The 4,869-nt window shown below is 33.0% G+C and overlaps 1 long non-coding RNA gene across 1 annotated transcript; it reads left to right on the forward strand.

Moving 5' to 3' along the window:
- Window positions 1-2,030: 2,030 nt before the first annotated feature.
- LOC116022491 lies at window positions 2,031-3,908 on the forward strand. Its single transcript, XR_004099231.1, has 2 exons — window positions 2,031-2,238; window positions 3,620-3,908. It is a non-coding gene; the product is annotated as an uncharacterized LOC116022491 (long non-coding RNA).
- Window positions 3,909-4,869: the final 961 nt, after the last annotated feature.

Consider the following 4,869-nt stretch of genomic DNA (forward strand, 5'->3'; position numbering starts at 1 on the left):
GCAGTTGTGTTGAAAGAAAACTGCAGTTGCACGGAACAGAGGCCGTTCATCGTTCAACACAACTGCAGTATCCATTCTCTTTGAAAAAATATCGAAGGCACGCACAATTCGAACTACTTCATACTCTATTGAAGAAGATAAACTCCTTTGTCATGTGTATGCTGATATTTGCCAAGATAAAATTACGAGTCATTATCAAGCTGGGGACATATTTTGGACTCGTGTTATGAGTGCTTATCATGAAGCGCTACTATCACGTAGGTCAATTCAAACCCCGATGCAAACTATAATGACAACTATCGCCAAATTAAGAGGATGTATTGTACATGTTGAAACCTTAAACCTGAGTGGTGCTTCAGAACAAGACATTGTCAATATTTTGTGTTTATATATAAATTGTGAATACTTTGTACGTTTGTGTTATTTACTTTAATTATGGTTTATAACAGCTTGCCTTGGGCAGACTTTCTTCTTCTATTTATTGGATATTGTCCCTTGGAGAAATGGGATTCTCTTTAGTCCCTGCCAATCTCGGTGGGACTTCTTTCTCTGATGGCCCCCTCATTTCGTCCTCCTGCTCGCTAGCAGTCGCCTTTTCTTTGGAAGGGCGAAGTGTCTCAGTCTTCTCACCAATATCTGTCAGAGTGCTGATCCCTTCTTGTGCTTCGTGCTTTGCCTCGTCTAACTAGGATAAGTGGCTAAGGGGCATAGCATGAGATAGGGAAAAATAACTATTGGCACAAGATGCCAAATTTAAAAGAGGTTTTAAATTTGATTATATATGGCCTATTGTTAAAGACTTGGAGAAATTTAAAGGTCCTTTGAGTAGAGAATCAAGTTGCAAGTCGAAAGCGAAGTTCTGACATTGAAGGATCAAAGTCACAAGGTGATAAGTCAATAGGTTCATCATCTTTTGGCCTTAATTTAGACAATGATTTTGAAACTCAGGGCTTGAACAATGAACATTCTACCAGGCAAATTACCTAGGTAATCTGAGTCTGTAATGCTATATTACCTTGTTTGGTTCAGGTTATGAGATTACTTGATAATATTATATTAACTTAAAGCTTATATGGCAGTAATGTGATTACCCCTATTTTCATAGGTAATCTTAGATTACCTCAAAGTATTCCAACTTTGTCCTTGCTAACTAATCCTTGTATAATAAGAATAATAATAATAATAATAATAATAATAATAATAATAATAATAATTATTATTATTATTATTATTATTATTATAACAATAAAATAATTAAATAAATATATGGTTATATAATCAAATATACATGTATCCATATTTAAATATTTATTTTTATAATATTTAAGCATTGATACACATTCATACATATAAATAATTAAATAGATAAATAAATAAATACACACGTACATATATATATATATATATATATATATATATATATATATATATATATATATATATATATTATCGAGGACATTATAGTAAATTGATCCATATAACCTAAAATATAACTATTACTAACCAAACAAGGTAATATCATATTGCACAATTCAAACCAAACACATAAGGTAATCTTACATTCCCAATATCTCACATTTCTTTCCTGGTGATAATCCTATTACGTGGGGTAATCATATCAAAGGTTCCACGAACCAAACACCCCCTAACAGTATATTTTCTAATATTTTAAAGGGACTTGCTTCCTTCATCCATGTGATTTGTTCCTTTTAATCTCAGTTATGTATCATTATGATTTAATGGTCTAGTGGTAGAGTTTAGGTGTGGCCACGCCTTCCCATGACCGCACCTAAACTCTATCACCCCCCCCCCACACACACACATATATATAGAATTGTATTTAGGTGAGGACTATTAGATTATTGAGGATTATTAGGACTCATTTTAGCCATTAATTTCTAGAAATTAATGGTGTAGATTTAGTGATTTTTTAATTAGTTATTTTATTTTATTAGACAAGTTTCGGTAAAGCAGCAGGGTTGGAGGGTAGTTTTGTCTTTGTTTCGTGCTTTAAATTTTGGATGGCAGATTCTTCGGATTCCTATTGGAGGTAATTGTTGACTCTTCGTTTTGGAGAGCAGGTCCGTCGGTTGAGTGCGTCTTTCCCTTCGGTGGTGTGTGGCGATTTTCTCGGCTGTGTGGAGCGTAACGGATATATCTCGGCGGTCGGCGCATTGATGGCAGAGGGTGGCGTGTCTCAGCTTCGACAGGAGAGGTCTGCTAGGGTGGCAGATCGAGGTAGGCTTCTCGTCCATTGCTTTTTTTTCTTTTTTTTTTTTTTTTTTTCTGTTTGTGGTGATTTTTTCTTTTTTCGTTCGTGTTTGTTTTTTGGTGTTTTGATGTTATGCTTCATTGTATATGGCACATATTTGTGTTTTTTTACCCTGTTGTTGGTAGTGATTTCTGTTGAGAATTTTGGGGTTTTTTTCCAGTAGGTCGTCCGTTGGTGTGGGTTCGGTGCTTTATTGTTGTTATTTAGTGAGAAATATTCTTATTTGTTTGCGGTAGGGTTTTGTGTGGATTGTTTCACTGTTTTTATCTTTTTTGGGTATTTAGTTCTTTGGGTTTTTAAGGAACATATGACAGATGAATCTTTGAGGAGTTCAAGAAAGCAGTAACAATTCATATAATTAATAATTTACAATGCACAAGAAAAATGCATTTGTTACATTCCAGTGTTAAACGTAGTCATACTTGGGGGATATGTGTAAAGGGAATGCTTAGAGCAATTGGTTTATTTTAGTGTTTATAATTGGTACAACGACATCCATATAATCCTGACTGCAATCTTATGATATATCTACTAAACAAATATTGGAGTTAGAGTTTCCTTCTCTCAAGCCTTTTGATGGCTTTAGCTGTGTCTAGGGAGGAATGGATTTCAACCGAATCTGAAAACGATTAGATACTTATTAGAATTGAGAAATAAGGGTATTACAAGGATGTCAAAAGCTATTCGGTTGTTTCATTGTGTGTCATTCTTTGATATATTGCGTGCCATGCTAGTATATGTCGTGTGCACAGTAACTTCAAACACACGTTAATGCATATATAATTTTTAAACAAACAAAATATCAATGATTTTTTTTTATTTCTAAATTGTTAAAATTATGCACAGTTGTTAACAAAATATAAATGGTATTTGTTGTTTCTAATTCTTTTTTATTATAAAGACATATGTCCATGCACAGTTTTTAGAATTATGAATATAAGCTTATGTGAAAATCTCGTGATTAACCATGTATCTGGGTATTGTGTGTCTATATTGTGTGCCATGGTTGCATATGTTGTGTGCACCATCATATTGTGTACAATTACTATATGGCACACATTTTCTTTGGTATTGTTTTTGTTCTTGCATTTTCTTTTTGTTCTTGCATTTTTTCCAGTCCAGTTCTTATTTTTTTTCTTGATATTTGTATTTAGTTTGTGGGTTGTTTCACTGTTTTAACATAAGTATGTTGTGTGTACAGTTTCAGGCGTCAATGATGGAATATTGTGTGCTTGTGTTAAATTTTACTCCGTATTTGTTTCATTGTTGTTTTGGACTATTACTTGGTTTTTATCTAGTTTGTTATTTTTTACTCTCTTTGTTATTGTTTATGTTTGTTGGTGGCAGCAAAATAGGTTAGGGAAGCACCTTCGATGGCGTGCTCGTACCAACTACCTAATGATGATGATGATTTTGTTGAAGGTCCGGCTATTTTTTTCGAAAGGACGCGGTAGGACCCTCTATGGGATTCTCCGGATACTGATCTAATCGTGGAGGAGCTGGTCCGACTGCTTTTCTAGAAAGTTTATGGTTTTTGTGTAATATATCTAAACCCCGTTCGTAAGTCATGATAGCAGTTTAAAGAGCATTGAAATGTTATTATTTATTCATGGCTAAATGTAATTGAAATTCGAAATGTAATTAAAATATTTATTGTTGTTTATCATGCAATTCGCCTAATTTTTTTATTATCAATGCTAGCTTAATTTTGAGATCATAATTTTTGTGTGCGTTTTTGGTAAAGTTGTGTGCCCTTTATTCGCGGTTTTCTCTATGGTCATTAACACTGAACGCGCATTGCTTCCGTGTGCCCAAGTTTTTGACACTATCAAAGTTAATGCCTAGTAGTTTCGGCCATTCTTTTAATACAACAACTCTGCCATTTTTACCTTTGTGCACACAACATTGACATGCGTGGCACAAGTTTAAAATGAGTAATATTATGCAACAACGTGTGTTTGAGGTTGTCATGGTGCACACGATATATGCAAGTATGGCACACAGTATATCAAATCATGGCACACGATATACACATACATGGCTAACCACGAGATTTTTAATCAAACTTATATTCATAATATTAAAAACTAAGCATGGGCACATGTTTTGCTCATTTATATTTTTTTAAACGACTGTGAAGAATTTTAACAATTTAGAAATTCAAAATACCTTTTTTTTATTAAAAAAAAAATTCCCTTTCACAATTCTGCATTAGCGTGTGTTTGTTGCTTTTGTGCAAACTAATGGTGCACACAACATATACAAGCATGACACACGATATATCAAAGTATGGCACACAATATATCAAAGCATGGCTTATCACGAGATTGTCAGACAATCTTATATTTTTTTTTTGGCTTATCACGAGATTGTCAGACAATCTTATATTTTTTTTTTGGCTTATCACGAGATTGTCAGACAATCTTATATTTTTTTTTTGAAAACCACAATCTTATATTCATAATTTTAAAAAGTGTGCTTGGGCATACGTTGTTATTAAAAATTTAGTAATAAAAAATAACATTTATATTTTTTTTTAACAATAATGCATAATTTTAACTATTTAGTAATAAAGAATACCATGATTATTTTTTTCC

The sequence above is a fragment of the Ipomoea triloba genome, chromosome 6, assembly GCF_003576645.1.
Source record: "Ipomoea triloba cultivar NCNSP0323 chromosome 6, ASM357664v1".
In the NCBI taxonomy this organism is placed as follows: domain Eukaryota; kingdom Viridiplantae; phylum Streptophyta; class Magnoliopsida; order Solanales; family Convolvulaceae; genus Ipomoea; species Ipomoea triloba.